Source organism: Xenopus laevis, chromosome 5L (genome assembly GCF_017654675.1).
Source record: "Xenopus laevis strain J_2021 chromosome 5L, Xenopus_laevis_v10.1, whole genome shotgun sequence".
NCBI lineage: Eukaryota > Metazoa > Chordata > Amphibia > Anura > Pipidae > Xenopus > Xenopus laevis.
In genome coordinates, this window is record NC_054379.1 from 74,864,118 (window position 1) to 74,887,661 (window position 23,544).

The 23,544-nt window shown below is 35.6% G+C and overlaps 1 protein-coding gene across 3 annotated transcripts in view; it reads left to right on the top strand.

The window, feature by feature from the left end:
- Window positions 1-23,544, top strand: part of LOC108716793 (cAMP-specific 3',5'-cyclic phosphodiesterase 7B) — a 160,336-nt gene that overhangs the window by 34,452 nt on the left and 102,340 nt on the right. The window contains exon 2 of one of the 3 annotated variants that reach the window (XM_041562962.1): window positions 15,569-15,575. The exons of the other annotated variants lie outside the window; for them this stretch is intronic. The gene's annotated coding sequence lies outside the window, so the exon portion shown is untranslated. The remainder of the gene's footprint in view (window positions 1-15,568; window positions 15,576-23,544) is intronic. 3 annotated transcript variants of the gene reach the window in all.

Consider the following 23,544-nt stretch of genomic DNA (forward strand, 5'->3'; position numbering starts at 1 on the left):
GAACCGAATTTGGACTATTCCCTAGTCGATGTACACTAAGGGGCACATTTACTTAGCTCGAGTGAAGGATTAGAATAAAAAATACTTCGAATTTCGAAGTGTTTTTTTGGCTACTTCGACCATCGAATTGGCTACTTCGACCTTCGACTACGACTTCGACTTCGAATTGAAAGATTCGAACAAAAAATCGTTTGACTATTCAACCATTCGATAGTCGAAGTACTGTCTCTTTAAAAAAAACTTTGACCACCTACTTCGCCAGCTAAAACCTACCGAGCACCAATGTTAGCCTATGGGGAAGGCTTTCCTAGCAATTTGGGATTGAAGGAAAATCATTCGATCGATGGATTTAAATCCTTTGAAGGATTTAGTCGTTCGATCGAAAGATTTTTCCTTCGATCATTCGAACAAAGAAATTGCGGTAAATCCTTTGACTTCGATATTAGAAGTCGAAGGATTTAACTTCGAGGGTAGAATATCGAGGGTTAATTAACCCTTGATATTCAACCCTTAGTAAATGTGCCCCAAAAATTAGCTCGAAATTTATAAACTTTAAATTTTCAATTCGACCCTTGATAAATCTGCCCCTAAATTAACTCAATAGGCTGGTTTTGTCTCCAGTATGGATTAATTATATCTTCAGTAGGATCAAGTACAATATACTGTTTTATTATTATAAAGAAAAAGGAAATTATTTTTAACATTTTGAATTATTTAATTAAAGTTGAGTCTACAGGAGATGGCCTTCCTATAATTTGGAGCTTGATAATGGGTTTCTGGATAACAGATCCCATACCTGTAGTATTTATCACTCAAATTAATATCTCTATCTTATCATTTATTCTATTGTTTGCATACTAGCTTTATTGAGAATGCATGGCTTTTTCAATACTGACACCTAGGGGCCGATTCACTATGGGTCGAATATCGAGGGTTAATTAACCCTCGATATTCGACTAGGAATTAAAATCTTTCGACTTCGAAAGGAATTAGCGCAAATAGTTTGATCGAACGATCGAAGGATAATTCCTTAGATCGAACGATAAAATCCTTCGAATCGAACGATTCAAAGGATTTAAATCCAACGATCGAAGGAATATCCTTCGATCAAAAAGAGTTAGCCAAGCCTATGGGGACCTTCCCCATAGGCTAACATTGACTTCGGTAGCTTTTAGATGGCGAACTAGGGGGTCGAAGTTTTTTTTAAAGAGACAGTACTTCAACTATCGAATGGTCGAATAGTCGAACAATTTTTAGTTCAAATAGTTCAGTTCGAAGTCGTAGTCGAAGGTCGAAGTAGCCCATTCGATGGTCGAAGTAGCCCCAAAAAAACGTCGAAATTCAAAGTTTTTTACCTTCGAATCCTTCATTCGAAGTTAGTGAATCGGCCCCTTAGGGGCCTGTTTATTAAACCTCAAAAATTCATTCATTCATTCATTTCAAATATGTCGAGATCATGTAGAAGTCAATAGCAGATGTCCCTGAAGATAACTCTTGACACTGTGATCCACACTGTTTTTGTCCGATAATCAAATAAAGTAGAGTTTTCACTGCGACAGTTATTTCAAGACAAACTTTTTCAAGAAGAATTATTGATAAATGAGTTAAGTTCATGGATGAGAATTAGGTTGTACCATCCCTATAATTAAACTTTTTAAACTTTTTTGTTAAATTCATAACTTAAACTTTGCATGAACTTCATAATTTTGCCATAAAACTAGAACCTAAAGCTTCTACATTACCCATCAGATCCCCCAAATTCTTCTATTCATACTGCATTTGTACTGCAATAGTTCTTCAGCATTAGAAACTCTAACTGACAGGGACAGCCATGTTGGCAAAACAGTCAGGTTTAGGAATTCCAGGTAACACATTAATATTTTGAAAAGTTTTTTTTTGGTGTCAGTATCACTTCAATTTTACTTCTCGTAGTCAATTGCTGTTGGAATAGATAACTTTTACGAGTAATATCATAGTAATACTACATCACGCAACAATCTACATCAATTATACAGTACTTCTATTCAAGAACTTTCAATAGCACAATGGGGTAAATTTATCAAAGAGTGAAGTTCCGCCACTAGAGTGAAATTCCGCAGCTCTCAACTCATTTCTATGGGATTTTGAAAGGCGTATTTATATTTATCAATGGGTGAAAATGAAAGTTCACCCTTTGATAAATACGCCTATAAAAATCCCATAGAAATGAATGGTGAGTGGCGGAATTTCACTCTAGTGGCAGAACTTCACTATTAACTTCACTCTTTGATAAATATACCCATATATAGATTCATTATTTAGTCAAGTAGTTACAATCATCAGCATTGCTTATCACACCCACTGGCGTGTAAGGCAGCATAAAATGCTGTGAGATTCGTCCAACACCCCATTAGAAGAATATGAATCTAATGCCATGTATGCATTCTGCCTTGGCATGCTTGCTGTACCTATATTGTACTTGGATCTCAGAGGTGTTAAAAAAAAGTTATGCAGCAAATTTTTAAGCACTGTATTCAACTGTCCTTAACACCGTTCTGTAGGTTGGTGAGATAATCATCATTATTGTACTGTACAACATCAATGTCACGTGCCAAAAGGCTGTCTCTGAGGTTTGCCCCTCCCAAATATACTTTGTTTATTAATATAATGAGGCATGATAGGTAAGTTGCAATGTCTGTATGATGTAATGAACATCTTGTTGTGTCTAGTTCTGTGCGTAACTTAATTAATAAAGCTTTATCAGCCCATCTACACCCAACGAATTGCTTGTTATATGCACGCCAAGGTCAGTGGCCGTGTCCTGGCCTGTGGTTACCTTGATGTAATTGTCATTGCTCCTCCTTCTCTTTGGTACAACATGCTCCGTTTCAGATGAAAATCCTTTGTGCCAGCTTTGCATTGCATAACCTTAAGTTAGATATTACCCCATTAAATTAAATATTACACAGACCATGAAGCAGATTAAGGGCATTGTGGAGCTGATTGTTTGCTTATTTGTCATAAAGTAAAAAAAAAAAGAATAATATTTTAAAGCAATGTGAGTTATATTACTTTTACTACAACTTTTTATCTATTATTATTACTACGTGGCGTAGGCATGTTACATTGATCTACAAGAACATCACCAGGTACTTTTGGTTCGTTACCATAAATCAATCAAAGGGTCAAAGACTGCAGCAAAACATTTTCCTTCTCAACATGTACTTTGTGTCCACAAAACTTTGAACCCACAATGGGTTCAAACTGAATAAAACAGAGCAGCAGTACAAAAAGGGCAAAAACTGTCATCTGTTACCACAAAGTCACAAGCTTGACTATATGAACCTCAAAAATGTGCCATTCCGTACTATGGGAGAATAAGCAGGGCATTGTTGCAAAAGTTAATCTCTATACATAGAGGTTTTCAAATTTGGTGAGCTTGGTCATGCAGTCTAGTTGCCGGCAAACTTCATTGGTAGGTACAGGCCCCCTACCTATCTGATCAATGGGACTGTGGCTTCCAGTAGCATTGAAGATCTTCCCATTAGCGGAAATGTTTTGCAAGACAGAGTGGTTATTTTAAAGATGTAATATCAAATTTCCCAGCCACAGGGAACAGCAGTTATATCAGCTAGGTAGTTGTTGTCATACCAATAATGGAATTCAGAACATAGTGACATCAATTGCACACTTATAAAAGATGTGAAATGTGTATGTGCATGTCCTGATCACCTGTTCAATTCAAATATCTGACTGTTTGCCATAGATTACTAGACCTAGAGTAAACTTTCGAATTTCATTAAAATACAGCTGCATTGTAGGATAGGGAATAAAGCAGTACATTTCTACTTAATATATTAGGCTGCCGGTGACCTGCTGCAGATATATGCTGATTAAAAACTGATACAGGCTCTTATTCATTGTACATAGAGAGCATTGTGAAACCATTACTGATTTTATGTTTATATTTCTTTTTCTATATTACTGCCATCTCAAAAGAAAACTATTTATTAATGTGTACTATTCCTTAAGGAATGAGATTTGTGATATATACCCTGAGGCAACCATGAGATCTCTAGTACAGGTATGGGACTTGTTATCCATTATGCTCGGGACCTGGGGTTTTGTGGATAATGTATCTTTCCATAATTTGGATCTTCATACCTTGTCTACTAGAAAATCATGTAAACCTTTTGCCTCCAATAAGGATTAAGTATATCTCAGTTTGGATCAAGTACAAGCTACTGTTTTATTATTACAGAGAAAAAGGGAATCATTTTTTAAAATTTTAATTATTTGGATAAAATGGAGTCTATGGGAGATGGCCATCCCGTAATAAGGAACTTTCTGGATAACGGGTTTCCTGATAACGCATCCCATACCTTTATTTGATTCTGACTCAGTTAGTTGAGTAAGTTAAGGCTCCTTATAAAGGCATCAGTAAAAATATACAACATGTATTGTGGCTTTCTGTACAAGACTGTCATGCATGTTTGCATTATACTTAAAATTATCTTGAGTATGGTATGTACTGTATTTGCCTTGTGAGCTTTTTCTTTAGTCCTCTGATATGCTTTTTTTATTCTTCCCCTAAATGACTCCCTTTGTGCTACACTTTATATTTGGGTCAGTGTTCCATATCATACCTCAATTCACTAAGTCTTGACTTCCCAACTGACTTCTGTCCCTGTTAAGCAGTATGTATGGATAACGGAATATACTTGAGGTTTTGTCTATAGTCTCTAATTTAAAAAGTAATGGCTGTGCAGTATAGCACGTACAACCCTGTTATGTAGAGACTCCCACATCAAAAATGTTTTAAAGGGCATGAACGTGTATGCTTATTACTAAAGTCCCAAGTAGTGCTATTTTTAATCTGATAAGCAAAATATATATATATATTTTCAGACTTTATTCTCAAAGCAGTAGTTTACCCTAAAATTTAATTTTTATATGATTAAAACAGCCATATTTTAGGGCAGTTTGCAATTAGTCTTATTCTTCTTCATTTTTAAAAGATAGTTACTTTTTGTTTTGCAATTCTCAGACTTGAATTTTTCAACTGCTACCATACCAGCAGTTAGGCAGCAGTGTCTAGATCAGAATGGAAAATTATTGGAAAGGTTCTCAACCAGAACTATATGTAAATGCTGAGAGAGAGAGCGAAAAATAGGGATTGCTGAACACACTTGGTTAGAGGTAGGATATGTGTCCTAACTGGATCCCCTCCCCCTCTGTCTCAAATGTGGTCATGGGGTCTTCTGCCCATAGTTATGCCACTGCCTGTGTTCTAATTTAGACCAGAACTGTATTAAATATATCAGTGTCATTATTTCATGCAGCTTCTTAGCCAGCAGTTAGAATAATTTGTAGCAATTTAGTGCCACATTATATTCAAAGAAAAAAAACACTGCTGCCAAATTTCCTTAAACCACTATGTGTGTCATAGACCTTAGGCAGTTTCTGAGAAATAGAGATTTCAGTTATTACTGCAGAGCCAAGGGCACAGGGGTTAAAGTGAAATATAATTATTATACACCAGGCTTCTTCAGTCAGAAGGTTCATCTATAAAGAAAATAAATCAAGCAGGACAAGTGCATATTCTTTTTTTGCAAATCTGAAAAACAGATAATGGCAACAGAGATACGCCCACATTTTTCATGAGGCTACTGGGCTAAGCACACCTTTGTTCCAAGCTTGAACATAGGGCAAGAGTCTGTGTTGGAGAACTGATGTAAATAACAACAAAAAACTATTAGATCTCTTTGTGAAGGCAGCATTGTCAGTGCAGCAACCTCAGGAGAACTAGAGCCAGAATTCAGCATCAAAAAAACACAATTCAGTACATTCCCCTGTGCCTTTGCTGCTTGCAGCTCAGTTGTTGAAATCTGGATCTAAGAGCCAGAAGCAAACACTGTGCACTTTTCTTTCCACCTTCTGCTGATATTTTATCTTTCCAAAATTTTTTGCTTGGGTTTTTGAGAGAGTCCATACAGCTGGCAAGCTGTGGTATTGAATGAGAAATGTCCTCTCTGGCTGAATGTGCATTTTTCATTTGAGCTTTCCCCTGATTAATAAAGCATACACATTCATTCTGCTGACTTATTGGACAATATACAATTAACATAGGGCAAGTACCTAAAGTTCATATTCCAGCACAAAATGGTGTTGACCACAGCAGTGACAGGGTTGCTTTTCTAAAATTTAATTTTTGTACTCCATAAGCTTGGGGAAACAGATATTTTTTTGGTCTGCTTTTAAAACATCTGAAGAAGATGCTTCTTGGACTGTGTATGACAGGGAGTCCCATGTTTTGGGTGTTATATCATATAAAGGGCCAGATTCAATTCAGCTAGAAAAAGTGTTTTGTGAAAAGTCATGAACATGATTCAATTTGAGATGAAATTTCATTCAGGAAAGCTTATTTCACTGTTTATTATGTGAAAACTCTATTGAAGTCTAAGAGAAAAAATGGGAACTGAATTTGGAGAAAAGTTTTTTCTCCTCAAATTGAATCTTGTCCATGCGTTTTCATGTGATAAAGCATGAGATAACTTTTCCTCACTGAATTGAATCTGGCCCAAAGCATGAGATTCAAAGGACTTTTATTCAGCCTTGAGTATCTTGAGTTTTCCGGATTCTAAAACATATAGGGAATAAGTGGGATTATGAGAAACTGGATGTCCTTCCAGATAAACAGGGCCAAGATTACTTAGAGATTTTAAAGCAGGAAGGCAGATCTTAATGAGTCCTGCAGTGGAAGCCAACGTAGAATTGGGGGCCGATTCATCAAGGGTTAATTAACCCTCAATATTCGACTAGGAACTAAAATCCTTCGACTTCGAATATCGAAGTCGAAGGATTTAGCGCAGATAGTACGATCGTACGATCGAAGGATTATTCCTTCGATCGAACGATTAAATCCTTCTAATCGAACGATTCGAAGGATTTAAATCCAACGATCGAAGGAATATCCTTCGATCAAAAAAACTTAGGAAAGCCTATGGGGACCTTCCCCATAGGCTAACATTGACTTCGGTAGCTTTTAGCTTCCGAACTAGGGGGTCGAAGTTTTTTTTTAAGAGACAGTACTTCGACTATCGAATAGTCGAATAGTCGAACGATTTTTACTTCGAATCCTTCGATAGTCGTAGTTGAAGGTCGAAGTAGCCCATTCGATGGTCGAAGTAGCCCAAAAAAACTTCGATATTCGAAGCTTTTTACCTTCGAATACTTCACTCGAAGTAAATGAATCGGCCCCTTAGTGTTATGTGTCATTGTTGCAGTGTTGGGGCAAGTAGCCTGGCTGCCGCATTTTGTAACAACTGTAATCAGTGCAGATATTTTTTCTGGGAGACTGTAATACAGGTCATTGGAGTAATCCAGTCTTGATGATAAAATAACATGGATTCATTTTAGCATATCCTCCACTTGAATCAGATTTTTTATTCTTGCAATAATTTTGAGATGGAAGAATATTGATCTGATGGTAGCTGAAACAAAATGGAAATATCACTATCTAGAAATATACACAAACTGTGCACCTGGTCTATCAAATCTAGGTTTATACCCCTTAGTTTTCAATTTACTGGCTGCCTCTGTCAGTGTAGTTATCTCATGGCTGTCAAGACCATATTGCTTTAGTAAGGTGTGGCTTTGGATATTATGAAATTCTGTGTTAATGTAATGTAGAGTAAATTGAACATTGCAGTTAATTCTTAGGTTGCTTATTTATTGGCATATTTGCTAGATGTATTGTATTGGGGAGTTCTTGATACAGTTTTGTTAGTAGAGGAGTTTTCATTGCTGTGTAGTAATCCTGTGTTCCACATGTTTGTAAGTACATTTTTTTTAAAATTTTTAAATTTTTTATTGATTTTTAAAAACAAAATCCAAGTCGTATGCATGATACAGTACAGTAATGCATTAATTCACAGGTATAGATGGGTTACAGGAAAAGTCCATGTAATACAATATATGCATCTAAGAAATCGAACCAACCTTATCTGCAATAATAAAATGTATTGACTCTCACAGTTGTAAGTACATTTTAACATCCTTTTATCATGCTTCCCCAGATGCAGGGCCTCTTCAGCTGAACAAAACAGTCAACCACATTTCTGGAACATCTACTAATTGCAATATTTTAAAAGCTTTTCCATATGTTTCACTTCTACTGATTTTTCGTGTGCAAAAAAAAAAAGAACCAATTAGCAAACAAAATGTTATCAGTAAAACATAATAGAGGAACAATTTCCAGTTGCCCATGTTCAGATGAGAGAGTCTAGGTTTGTGGACCAAAATGTTAGGTGGACAATTGCGGAGTGTGGCTAGGGTTGATTGCGGTTATGACATATAAAGTTTTCTGATGTAATATTGGTAGGTATGCCCATGAATTGCTGAGTTGCCTGATATTTTAAAGGAAGATCACCAGTACCCTTGAAACACAACTTTTCTAAGCACAATTCTTCTATAGAATATAGCGGAGTATAATGCACTGGTACATTTTTGTTTTTATGCAATATGCCCTCTTTAAAATGTCCTGTAGTGCTCTTGTTTCTTGGATACCTGGCTAAGTATGACCAGTCCATTTCAGGGCAACAGCATCAAGGTTGGTTTTTTCACCCCTGATATGTTGAGCCATTGTCACAAGTAGTCTGAACTGATACTCAAATGAGTGCCATTCCTAATTTTACTTTTAGTTTAATTGCGCTGTGTTATGGCAGCTTCTGTAGACAAGGAGCAAGCAGCACTGAAGCAAAGCTCTGCAGTGTCTGATTGGTTCATTGTAGGCTGTGATTGTGGCATCGGAACCTAATGAGTATGTTCTAGTGGGGTGTGGAGCAGTACACCGCTCCAATAAATATTACAGTGAATTTTCTCCTTGGTTGTGGCTGTGTCATGAGCTGGCCTGTGGCCTTATATTGTTGGGGTTTTTTTTGTGGGGTGTGCTAGTGACAGATGGATGTTTTAAACATTACTCTTTCAGCATTGTTGCTGGGGCAATGCCATATTTTTCAGCTGCCCCCACTTTTTTTGCTTCACGGTACAACAGTAAAAACTGACCAAACAGACTATATATCTAACATAATCTGCATGGCTATGTATATATATATATATATATATATATATATATATATATATATATATATATATATATATATATATATAGATATAGATATATATATATATATATAAATATATATATATATATATAAATATACAGGATGTCGGCACAACTCGTATAAAGGTGTACGATGCCTGGGTGCAAAAAGCTTCGATAAATGTATGCAGGCACAACAGAGGCTTGCACTCACAGGACTTACGAATGAGGAAAAAAGTGTTTATTTGGCAAAAACAACTAATGTTTCGGCTAGGGAGCTAGCTGAAACGTTAGTTGCTTTTGCCAAATAAACACCTTTTTCCTCATTTGTAAGTCCTGTGAGTGCAAGCCTCTGTTGTGCCTATATATATATATATATATATATATATATATATATATATATATATATATATATATATATATATATATATATATATATATAGCATTATTCCTGTTTATGAGCAGTGATATCTTATAGACTTTATGGGGCACATTGACTTAGCTCGAGTGAAGGAATAGAATAAAAAATACTTTGAATTTCGAAGTATTTTTTTGGCTACTTCGACCATCGAATTGGCTACTTCGACTATGACTTTGTATCGAACGATTCGAACTAGAAATCGTTCGAATATTCGACCATTTGATAGTCGAAGCTTCGACCACCTACTTCGCCACCTAAAACCTACCGAGCATCAATGTTAGCCTATGGGGAAGGTCCCCATAGGCTTTCCTAGCTTTTCTTGATTGAAGGAAAATCATTCGATCGATGGATTAAAATCCTTCGCATCGTTCGATTGAACGATTTTTCCTTCGATCGTACGAACAAAGGAAATGCGGTAAATCGACTTCAGTCAAACATATTACAGTACTTTTTGTGAGCTGAGCCAATTGGCTTAAGATGTCTGCAAACCTTCTATTTCCCCTGCCAGAGTAGGACATCTGAAGAGGAATTATCCAAAAGTGTGTTGGACAAATGGTGTGGCCTATGATGCCCTTATTTTGTATTTTGGGATATTTAGATGTGGGAGGTGTGATCTGTTGTAAGTAGCATGCAGCATCATGAGTAGCAGACGTGGATGAATTACAAGGTTGTGAACCCTTCATCAGAAGAAAGACTGCATTATTTAATTTGAACACTCTTGGGTAGCAGCCATTATTTTCATGCTAACATGTTTTAGGCCTTCATTCAGAATAACAACCATTTTTGCAGATATATGTGAATCCAGATTCTATGCATGAAGCTACTACATAAGAATAAATGCTGCTCATTTGCATGTGTGTAGGATGTCTTAGCCTCTTTGGAAAGATGGAAAGATATAAATAAGTTGAGTGGGCGTTGTGAATGATAGACAATAGATACACGTTCACCATCCTGGGTTGAAAAGCGGGTGATTATTGCTTTTAATATGCAGCATCATTCAGTAAATACATTTTTCTACTTATTCATTTCTTCCTTTTTTTACTCTCATGCTGATATATGTATTTTGTATGCTGCCCGTGGAATGATAGATGTCAAATCAGCATGAATACAGTACTTTTTAGCTGCATTTTATTCTCCTTGTATGGTCTTACCAACCTGACTTTGCCTGAACTGGTTGTATGGACTTATATTTGTACTTGCACAGAACAATGGCTGTAAGATAGATTATGAATAATGATGGGCGAATCTGTCCCGTTCTTGAAATGGCAAAAAAAATTGCGAAACGCCAAAAATATTGGCGTGTGAAAATTTTTGACGCAAGTGTAAATTTTTATATGCGCGACTTTTATGTCCAAATACATTAAAGCCAATGGGCGTCCAAATAATTTTGAGGCGTCAATTTTTTATGCACACAACAATTTTGACGCACAGCCATTTTTTTGTTGGGCCAGATTTTTCGGCAACACATTTTTGATGCAGTTTCGCAAAAACATTTGCGGCGGTGAGACACTGAAAGCTTCTGTTAATCCATGCCTGGCGAAAATGGAATATTTTCAAACTGGTTGTTAGTGGCATGCCTCATGGATCTGAGCAAAAGTGGTTTTAACCTTCATGACCTTGAGGTTGGTATTGTAACTACTGTCTATCTATTTTTGCTAAATTGTGCAAAACTGTACGTTCCCCAAAAATTGTATGTTCCCAAAAAAAAAAAAAAATGGCAAATGAGGTTCAATGTTAATTAATTGCAAGGTTATGTAATTATTGCATTACAAATAATACAATTTAAAATAAAATATGTCTCCATCTTTTCAAATAAAGTGAGAAAACGTTATGGTTTATCACATGAAAACTCATGGACGATATTCAATTCCAGGAGAAAAAACTTTTCTCCAAATTCAGTTCCAGTTTTTTACCATAGACTTTAATAGAGTTTTCATGTGATACACCTTGAAGATAAGTTTTTCTGAATTGAATTGCATCTCAAATTGAATCTCGTCCATGAGATTTCACATGATATACCTTTTTCTCACTGAATTGAATCTAGCCCGAAAAATCATAGTTCTAGAACTATACAGTAAGGGGCAGATTTATCAAGGGTCGAATTTTGAGTTTATGGGAGTTTCTAAAAACTCCTATCAACTCCCTTAAACTCGAAATTCGAAAAAAAAACCAAGCAATCAAATTTTATAAAATGGGTGAATACAATTGAGCTGCAAATTCGAATCAAATCAAATTCTAATCAAATTGACAGGTTTTATATGGGGAATAGTCAAATTTTTTAAAATTCTAATCGAATTTGGACTATTCCCTAGTCGAATTACACTAAAATAAACTCGAAATTTAATTTAAAAATGTGAAATTTCAATTCGACCCTTGATAAATATGCCCCTAAGTGTATGTTTCGGTCAACACATTTTCCTATGCTGTGCAGAAGTTTAGCAGCATGTGATGTACCAGAACAAAAAAGGCTCCAGGGCCCTTACACAGCTTAGTAAATAAAGAAGGTTTAGAGAGGTTGCATAACCAAATGTCTGCTTTTCTAGTGTTACCACTGCTCAGAATGAGTAGACACTACACTGTTAAACTATTTACAATCAAAATGTTCAGTTTGTTACCCAAGAAACACATGCATCTTAGGAACATTGCTAGCTTTATATATTATACAATATTGTCTTGTAAAGTATAAATCAGTTGTAGATTAACCCTCTTTTGAGTCTGGAATGCCTATAAAATGCACTCTTGATAGTTGCCTTCAGACTCCTTTAATTAGAGCTAGTGTGTTAAAAGAGTGGTTATTCCCAAAAATGTGGCCAAAATTTCATCCCTGCCAGCATCATAGCATCTACAGCATTTGCAGTGAAAGTCACAGATTACCAGCAGCATAGATTCTCCATTTACAGGTTCTATTTAAATCACAAGGAACTGGCTGCTGGCAAGAAAAACATTAAACCCTTTGTCGTGTTTTCATTGTTATTTTTTAATTGTCGTTCATTTTTGATGACAAAAGGGACATCTGCCATTGACCTCTACATGTTTTCGACAGTCTTTACCTAGAGTATTTTTATATTCTGAATTGTCGCAATTTTGTTGCATAATAAATCCCGAAAAAGTCGAATTTTTTTCTGCAACTTTTTCAGGATTTATTATGCAAATATAACTACGACAAATCCAAATATGAAAATACTCCAGGTAAAGACTGTCAAAAACATGTAGAAGTCAATGACAGATGTCCCTTACAATAACCGATCTTTCTTTGTCTTTCTTTTAGAGGTTTCAGATATTTTTGATGCTAGCTTTTGTGTGACAATACGAAAAAGTCGATTTTTTTTAAACATTTCTGCAACCTTTCCCATTCATGCTTTTTCAGTTCAGATTTTTTAATAAATCTTATGACATTTGTGGTTTTAGAGAAAGTAAGTTTAGTGATGATTTTAAAAACCTCTAAAACCACGAAAATGTTGATAAATAGGCCTCAACAGGTTAATTTATCAACACTCATATTCGAGTCTTTCTACTGCAAAAAATATAATTTAAATGTTTGAGTTTCACATTTTTTAGATATAAGAGCAAAAACTCACACTCAAATGCTGTCAAGTTCATGTAGAAGTCCATGGGAATTTTATTAGCAAAATTCAAACTATTTTTCAGTTTGAGGTTTTGAGATTAAATAGAAATATGGCTCATTGAAAATCATGGGTAGACTGCAATTTCACTGCAGAGTAGTTTTTAGTTGTTTAATGCAATTTTACATGATTTTTAAATAAATAAACAACAATCTAAAGTTTTGAGTTTTCAAATTAGAAAGCACACCAAAATTTTAAAATTACATTTTTGGTAAATCTGCCTCTAAGTGGTTATCTAATAAAGGACCACTAAACCCTCATATTCCCCCCTCCCCTTGCATTTGGTGTTTGTTTAGTTCTTGTTGCTTTTGACATATTTACAGTATAGTATTATTCTGCCTCTTGCTCTACATGATTCCTTATTCTGCCTGGCAATGATACCATTGCTATTATTAGGGACTCATTTTTACCTTTTTGTACATCATATGACATGTTTTTTTAAAAGACCCGTGTCTAAAACTAAAAGTTTAACAGTAAGGGCAGGTACGAAAACTCATTTTTGGTTATACAACCATTGCAGTTCTAGAAGAAGAATGAAACCCACATTGTATATGTATGACTGCCCCCCCCGACTCAAACAACATTAAATTACTTCTGAAAACAGCCCTGCTTCCTTTGTTTGAGTTTAATGATAGATTGCATCCTACAAGCTGGACAGGCCTGGACAGGCCTGGACTGAGATTCAAAATAGGCCCTGGCATTTCAGGTACACAGAGGCCCAAACAGGCCACACAGCAGCCCAAACAGCCTCCCACCAGCCCAATATATAGTGACTTTCTATGGCAATTTACAGCAGCCCCTCTGGCATTTGCCAGAACCCATTTGCCAATCTGGGCCTGAAGCTGCATGTAGTTGCATGGGTCAGAATATAAATGGGACTGTAAATAAGTCTGATGTATAAACTACATGGAAGATTTGCCATCTGACATAACATGTCTGTTGGAAGGTAAGACAAGATAAAACCTGATGGTATCTGAAAGACTTTGTTCTCTCATTGAAATACATTGGCTGTCCAATGTAGATGCATAAACAAAACATAACACCAGATAAAGTCTGACCCACAAAATCTGATCAAAATCTCCAGTGTAGTTTAGCCCTGGCCATTTAAATTCGAATTCACGTTTGTCAGCTTAATTGGATTTTGCAAAAACATATATGTGTATTTAAAGAAGATATATGCCATTGCTAAATATGGAGACCATGCTATTGCAAACATCCTTGTGTATGCTAAGGGGATTTGATGTTTCACAAACATTACAAACCATATCTATGCAGGGTTTTTAAATAGCAATAAAATATAGCAATTCTAAAAAAATTGTGTTAGGTTTTGTTTACACCAAGGGGCAAATTCATCAAGGGTCGAATATCGAGGGTTAATTAACCCTTGATATTCGACTGGGAATGAAAATCCTTCGACTTCGAATATCGAAGTCCAAGGATTTTGCACAAATAGTTCGGTCGTAAGATCAAAGGAATAATCGTTTGATCGAACGATTAAATCCTTCGAATCGAACGATTCAAAGGATTTTAATCCAACGATCGAAGGGTTATCCTTCGACCAAAGAAACGTAGCCAAGCCTATGGGGACCTTCCCCATAGGATAACATTGGGTTCGGTAGCTTTTAGGTGGCGAACTATGGGGTCGAAGTTTTTTCTTAAAGAGACAGTACTTCGACTATCAAATGGTCGAACGATTTTTAGTTCGAATCCTTCGATTCGAGGTCGAAATCGTAGTCGAAGGTCGAAGTAGCCCATTCGATGGTCGAAGTAGCCAAAAAAACACTTTGAAATTCGAAGTTTTTTTTCTTCTATTCCTTCACTCGGAGTTAATGAATTGGCCCCTTAGAATAATGCTTTTTGTAGCTGCAGATTTTACAGTTTCCTTCCCAAATGCTTTGAAAGTCTAAAATTTCACTGAATGTTCTTAAAAAGCCAAAAATAGTTTAGTTTTATGTATAAATAAAACACACTGTAATGGATGTATCCCTTTTCACAAATAGGTTTATTTTATATTTTTTCTTCATAGATAGATTCTTTATATGATTTATAAGTTGAAAAACATGGTTGGAATTGGCCAATTAGCTCAGGTAATATCCGCTTGTGACTCACAGCATGTGTGCTGTCTGTTGAAAGCAAAAAAAAACATTGTTAGGTTCATGTTCAAATATCTAAACCATTGTAACAATAAATAGATAGAAATGATAAAGACTATATGTGAAACTGATTTATTAAATGCCAGCTATAGTTTTTTTCTGCAGATTTTTTTTTTTTTAAATATGACCAGTTGCAAAACTGGAAAAAAAGCTCCATTCCTAATAAATTAGAAAAAGTGTTTGGTCCTTTCTAATTCATCTCCATTACAAGTTCATATTTTATACTTATGACATCCTTTCCTCTTTCCTCACTTATGCTTCATGGAAATTCATTTTAACTATTCCTCAGCAAGCTGGTAAGTAAAAATTCATTGACTTTTTAGTTTTTAATTAGAAAAAGGAAATCAACAAATTACCACGGCAAAACTATAACAGTAAATTACAATGCTTGGTCATTTTTGTGAAGTATTTTCCATGTACAGCAGTCCCATGAACAAGTGATTTCTTTAGCAGCCATATTTATTTACAATATTTTTAAGATGGATCTGTGGTTCAATCTGTCCTAGAAATGTACCCTACAATGTGAAGCATGGTATCAGCATAAACAGAAAATTGTTATCTTATCTTAATAAGTCTCCTCATACCATTATAAACCTGGGAAATATGTGACAAATACATTTTGGTATTTGGATAAAAACTGATGTTTGACAATAGATTCATGATTTATGGCCTGCCGTGGGTAAGCAGTCCTAGTTCTATTCATGTTATTATCTTTATAAATTAATAACTTGTTAGGTAAAACTTTGATTCTTCCTACTGGTTGTAGACTATGCAGTGAGCATGTGCTTACATGATTTAAATGCCTACATGTCTGCCCCAACCCACTCCTCGGCAATGGGATGGACAAAGGTCTCTGCCTCTATTCTACTTAGGGCAAAAGGGCAAAAAACATGGTAGATGGCACCCATTGTTTGCACTTGGCACCCTGCCATATGCTTAGCAAATGAACCCTACATTATAGCTTTATATAGCTTTACAAACTGGAGATAGTCCACTCTGGTGGGAAAAAAAATAAAACTCCCTTAGTTACAGTACATGTGCAATTATACATAAAACCGTGAGAAAGCGCTGATTGAAACGTATAATCAACACAGATATTACAAATATGTCAGTCACTAAATTAAGGGCAACATTACATGATAAGAGAATGCATTTATCACTGGAGTTTTCATCAAGATATAAAGAACATGATTAGTTAAGCTACACCTGTGACAACTGAAGATTTTTTTATTACAGATAAAAAATATGCATTGTGAGATCCTGTTTGATTTTCCAGATTACTACAGAAATAGCCTTAATTATTTCTCCTATGAATGTGGATCATATTCCTGGGACTTATAGCGTGCCTTATAGCGTGCCATATATGGAACTTATTTAGAGCCTTCTTTTTTTATTTAAAGTAATGGAAATGTCATATTTAAAGATTTCAGGTGCACCTGAAGAGAATGATGGCTTTATAATAACAGCTATATGCAGATAAGATAAGCCCCATATGTCACAGACAGTTCCGAATAATTTCCGGCATGTTGTGTGGTCATAAAGATAAACCTGAGATCAACGAAACCTGTTTGCAGTGTTTCACAAAGCACTTTATAAAAATATACACAGACTGTGCAGAGATCATTCCATTAGCTAAAAACGAATTTAGTACTATATGTAGCAAAAGGAAACAATGCCCCATGGCATTTTAAAATGTAATCTAAACAAAGTTTAAGCAAGTCCCATAGTTATATATCTGTCAGTAAATAATTTACAGGATTTTCCAACTACTCAGTGAGTACATGGTTTATCGCTAGTGTTTAAAGCACAGCAGTCCCAGACAATAAAAACTGGTATAATGTTGTGATGCATAAATCTTTTCAACTTTAGAGCTAAATCTGGGTAGCTAAAATATCTAGGTGCGGGGGGCAAAAAAGAGGTTGGCTAAATGAAGTGATAGGTGAAGGTGTACCAGATGCTATTGTTTACTGAGGCTGCCTTACACAATATCCGAAAGGTAACTCAATTGATGAGTTTTGGTAAAAGGAGACAAGACTTATTTACTAAGTAAAAGAATACAAGTGCTGGGGTGCTAAGGAGCACAAAATTGTACCCTTGCAAACTGTGCATGACACAATTGTCATTGGTTTGAAAACTAAGGACAAAGGGCAAAATGCAGTGCTGAAAGACACAAGAGAACCCTGTACTTAACACCTGCTTGAGCCTGCACCCAGGAAGGGGTATGCGAGGGAAAGCCCCATCCCACCTATGAGCCTCCCCTGTAGCATTCTGTGCAATATGCAATTAGGAGTGTGATTCTTTGCAGTATATTTTGGGAGGGCAGATTGTTTTGCTTAAGCGTGTCAGGTGCAATTAAGAATTTGAATTTACATCATTTATCTGTAGGATGTATTACCTGACAAAAATTTTGCTTCATTCAAAAGTTATTGTATTTCAAACATAAGTGGTTTGTCAACATATTATTTATACAATTGGTGAACATAATGGCTGAAATATAATGGAGTTTTGTTTCAGTTAGTGTTGTGACATCCAGGAGATAGCAGAAAGGCAATCTGTAACTTGGGCAAAGACAGAGGGTGAGAAGTCAGGAGTAGACTGCTTGATTTGGGTATCATCCATATAAAGGTGGCTCAGGAATTTAAATGAGGAGTAGTATAGTAGTATAACATATATATGGAGTTAGAACTAAAAATGAGCCAGGGCACTGTCCCCCAGACTTCTGTCTTTGCTTCAACTTTGTTGGTCAATAAAACAATTAAGAAACCTCCACAGGCAGCACATTTTCCCCTCCACTAGTAACTTAAAATATGCATTTCCTCTGATTGTAATTCTGGTTCCTTTTTCATTACCATGTGTAAAAAAGATCCAAAGAGATTTCCTAAACTTGATGGGTTACTTATTGAATGTAATCCCACATAAATCCATTTTTCTTGTGGTGTTCTTGATAAAATTCAGGAGAGGTGAGATTAATGTACCATTTTGTGCCTCGACCCTTGGATTATTTCTTAATCTTTATGCATTCCATGGCAACCAGGATAAAAAGTATATCAGTTCTGACATCAATTTATAATATGAAACATAAACATAACAATCTTTGTTTACCATGTTGTATTTCACTAGTACAAACACTGTGGTCTCCAAATATTCAGTTGGCTTGATATTAGAACCTGCTTAAAAGCATGTATTTTGTTTTAATTATAATTTTTAAAAGAACATCAACCAAGAAGTCTGATATTTTTATAGAAATGTGCATATTTCTCCAAGTTTACATTGTTCTGTTTTTCTCCTTAAAAATAATGATGGTTTAACCCAGTGATCCCCAATCAGTGGCTTGTGACCAACATATTGCACACCAACCCCTTGGAAGTTGCTTCTAGTTGCCTCAAAGTATTTTTGAATACCTTGCTTGGAGGCAAGTTTTGGTTGCATAAAAACCAGATGTACTGCCAAACAAAGTCTCCTGTAGGCTGCCAGTCCACATAGGGGCTACCAAATGGGCAATCACAGCACTTATTTTACACCACCCAAGAAAATTTTTTATGCTTGCGTTGCACCCCAATTCTTTTTATATCTGGTTGTGGCTCATGGGTCAAAAAGGTTGGGGATCCCTGGTTTAATACACTAAGTGACATAGATTGTACAGAAGTACCAGTATGCCAGTAGCTTGTACGTCTTAAACTGGCCATAGATGCAAAGATCCAATTGTACGAATCCTTGATTCGTATGATTTTCGGAACATGTGTGGATTGTCCTGACATTTGTCGTTCCACAATCGTTTAGTCGATCGGACAGGTTAGAAGATTTCTGTCGGCTGCTGATAATATCTCTGCACGTGTTGCCGATCTGATGATTATCAGAGGGAGACTGTCACCAGCTTTGTCGGACATAAACTTTCGTATGATTGCTGTAGGGGCAGAACATTGCCTGATCTGTTCTTTTACTACTTTATTTGATCTGTAAGATTAGTGGCAGGTTGGGAGATTGGGACGTCTCATATAGCAGGTAAATCTGCACGTCTATCGCCATCTTAAGGCTCCCATGTATCCTGTTGAAAACTGAGCTCAGATTTACTGGCAATAATGATTGAATTGTTTATTATACAAACAGAAAAAGGGGAAAAAAGATAAGCATTAGCCAAAAGCACACATCTATGTGCCTGCAGACATAATTTTACTTTACCAAATTAAATGTTTTGCACACAATTGGCCAGATTTAATAATAAAAACGTGTTTCCTAATCTGCTTTGATTCCTGTAGACTTCTATTGTATTTTCACAACATAAACTATTTGATTAATTGGATAAATAGCCTAGTGCATCCCTGTTTGGTGGAACTTCTTGGGAAACATGTTTCCTGACCTAACCACTGATCTCACAGGCTGCAACATTTATAGGTGAGTGATCTACAAGAACAACATCTATTTTTAAAGGCATAACTCCACAACTAATGAAAGGGTGTGAGTGCTTCTAAACTACAACTTCTAAAATACAAAAGGCCTTGTGGGAATACTTCTACCAATAAATGCAGCCAAGCCGTGAGTAAAAAATATGACCAGAGTTAAATAGTTAGGACCGCCATATGACACTGACATGGTAAAAGACAAAAAATCTTGCAATCCGCTTTCCAAAGCTATAAAGTTACTGTCAGACAGCCCCCAGTGTATCGAGAAAAATCACACAATTTTACTCTAATGTGTATGCATAAGTCTAAGGGTCCTATTTATTTACATTGGGTATTTATTTTTGGTCAGGAGTCGTATTTATCTAAAAATTTTTAATTCCTCTAAAACTCGAGATGTTCGTGAAAATTCAAAATGTCCAAAGAGTAAAAACCACAAAAACTCGAATACAAAACTTTGCCAAGTAAAAGCAATCAAGGTCCTGTAAAAGTCAATGGAGCTGCACTGATCTAATTGGACCATTTTTTTATCCATTCAAATTGCGTTAGCGTTTTTCTGATTTTTTTTGCTAGTAATTGTCTAAAAAACTCACATTTTTAGAGGCTTTAGAGGTTTTCATATTTTCTATCGTACAATTTGCTTTTTGTGCTTTTTTAAAATGGATCTTTTATTAAATTTCATGGCATTCCTGATTTTAGAGAAAAATTTTTAATTGTGGTTTCAAAAAGCTCAAAATTCCACTAAAATTCGATCTTTAAGAAATAGGTCTCCCTGTGAATTTTTAGACAAGGTGTAAAAGCTTGATTGTTTTAAAACACTTGAATTTAAAAAAAGTTGTTTAAATGTTAAATAAACTTCCCAGTGACTTAAAGAAAGTGGGCAGCTTTTAGATGCCAAAGTTTTGTAATTCAAAATTGAACTTATTTTTTCAAGTTAAGTTATAATGACATCTTAGAGCAGTTTTACTTTTGTGTCTAACAACATTTCATGTTTCCTGTTCCTGTTTCACTGGCTTGGCTTTTTTATTGCAATGACAATTAATGTAAATTAATAATATGTGGTTTGTGCCATTAATCCACTTTGCTAATAGAACATGTATAGGTCTGCCTTAGAGGGAGATTGAAGTTGGTTCTTATTACAGGAGTGAAAAACAAAGCCAGTTTAAAGTGATTTGAAATAGAAATGAAGAGCATGTGCCATGGAGCATTCGTGGAATCCTTTCTATTTCTGAACTTCTTTACTTATGCCCTGGAGGTATTGGGTAAAGGCCAAAAAATGCATTTTGTTTTTCATGTGCTGCAAGTAATTACAGAGCTCTTAACTGTTGATTCTAGTAAGTTTTACATCTTCCTGTATAATGTAATCTGTTAAGCATTTCTTCATTTGTCAGCTGTCACAACTAAAGTGATTTATGGGACATCACCTAGGTATTAGATAAAGATGATGGAATGCTGTTTGAAATTATATTTTTTTTGTGATTTTTTCAAAACAAGTCACCTAACTCTTACTGGTAGCTGCCATGATATATACATAAAAAATACTGCTTTGAAAATGCAATACCTTTGTTGACCTTAAATGTTTTCATGTGCAAAATGTGTAACTGTGCAATACCTTGAAGGTGTAAAACATGGACACGTGTGCATGTGCAGTAAGGCAGGATAAAGATGGCCCAGCATTTGTGAGGCCCACCCTTTACTTAATCAGTAATGTGCAGAGCACTATAGTGGATGTATTTTACACATTTTCAATGTTTTAGAGGTTATGTAATAACCTCTTTAAGGTACTTTTTTCCTCTTGAAAAACATAAATGAGGGAATGTAATAAAAGTCGCAAAGAGCAAAACATTTTCAAAATAAAAATTTGCATTTCGCAATATAATACTTTTCCTTAAACTGTTTACATTGCAAATTTTAATTGTGCATTGGAATTTTAATTGCACATTGCACACTTTTAAGACGTGCTTGAAGGTGTCGTTATCTTTTGGAGCAAACATGACAACTTTCCAGTAAGAAGTTTTATTACATTCACTGCGCAGTGGCGCAAACTATAAAATTCACAAGCCTTCTTCCCCTGTCAGAAGTGGTCGCTAGTTTCTGGGTTCGCAAAAGCTATATTAAATTTGCGTAAAGGCAAATTTGTTTGCACAAAGGCATAACTTTGCGCATTACGAATATTTTTTCCGTTATCGACTTTTATTACGTTCCCCCAAAAGAGTATAAATCAAGAAATGCATAGATATGTACTGTATGTATGTGTATATCTTTTTTCAAATAATGCTACTCTGTATGCTGGACTCTACGTATTTGTACAGTGACAAAACTTCAATAAACTCTGTTGATTTTCCTCCAGATTTTGTAATCAATACTGGTAAAAAAAATGTGCAGTGGAATAACTTTTATGTAATGCTAATAATATGTAAATATACGCACAAAATCTGGTTACAATTAAATACAACTATTTGATGAATTGTTATTGTTACTAAGAAATGTTCTGTAATGCAGTCATGCTGTAATATAATTTTAACTTTGTAATTCTCCCCAACAACATTATCTTTTTTTGCTTATTTAATTAAAAATATCAATAGATATTTATATATTATTTATATATTATATTTATAATGAGAATACCAATAGAAATAAAGGATAAATCAAGACTGAAGAGCTAAATTTGTATTGGGACATTGGTTCTGCGTATGTTTGTCTGTTTGCTGGTCTGTCTAAATATACTTAATTTTGGCTCATAAGAACAGGAAGCATAGGAACTCTTACACTCCTAAGAGTAAAGTCACACCTGGAGATTCGGGGAGATTTAGTCGGTTTCCAAAGCCCCTGAAGTTGCCTCACGAAGAAACTTCGGGCGACTTCGGACAAAGAAGCACCACGAGTGCCATGCCGCAGGCACGTTTTCATTATAGCAGACGGAAGCTGTCCGGGGAGAGTAGAAGCCCCAAAGAAGAGGCGATTAGTCACCGGGTGACTAAATCTCCACGACTCTCCAGGTGTGACCTTATCCAAAAAAGAAAACTTTGATTTTTCAAAGTCCACCATTTGACTCCAAATAGGTTCTAGGAGGTCCCCCATAGGCTAAAACAGCAATTTGGCAGGTTTTAGATGGTGAATGATCCAAGTCAAATTTTTAAAGAGACAGTACATGATACATTTCAATATTTGAATTTTAGATTTTTTTTTCAAATTTGATTCAAATTAGGACTATTCCCAAGTTGAAGTACACAGAAAAATAGCTTGAAATTTTTTTTCATTGAAAATTCACCTCAACCTTTGATAAATCTTCCCCTAATAGTTACCTATAGGTCATGCTGATTGTTCATTCCTAAGATGTTTGTTTTTGTAAGTAATTGTTAGTTGAAGTTTTGCCAACCTGCCTGTCCCATGTCAGCCTGTTAAAGTTTCTAATGCTAACGGACTCCTGCCCCCTCATAGGCAATCACTTTGGGCGACTATTGAAAACGCATCGCCACGTGTGCATTAGTGCAGACGACTTTTCATTCTAGCCTATGGGGAAAAACGCTGAGGCAGTTCGGGGAGATAGTCGCTCAAAAGACGAGGCGATTAATCGCCAGGCGACAAAATCTCCCCGAATCTCCCCGTGTGGACTAGCCCTTATATGGTTATGGAACTCCTCGGTAACTTATAATATCCTTATATTTTACAATTGAGGGTACTTTATTCAATATATAAACTGTATTACAGACCAATGAAAAAGCTGTTTTGCTATTCCAGCTGACAATTTTGTCCTTTATAGTAGCTGTTTAGGGCAACAAACTTGTTTAAACTATTCATCGTTTCTGATTTAGACTGAAGCAAAGTAGACAAATGCTACAAATGCTACTTTCAACTGTCTCACTAT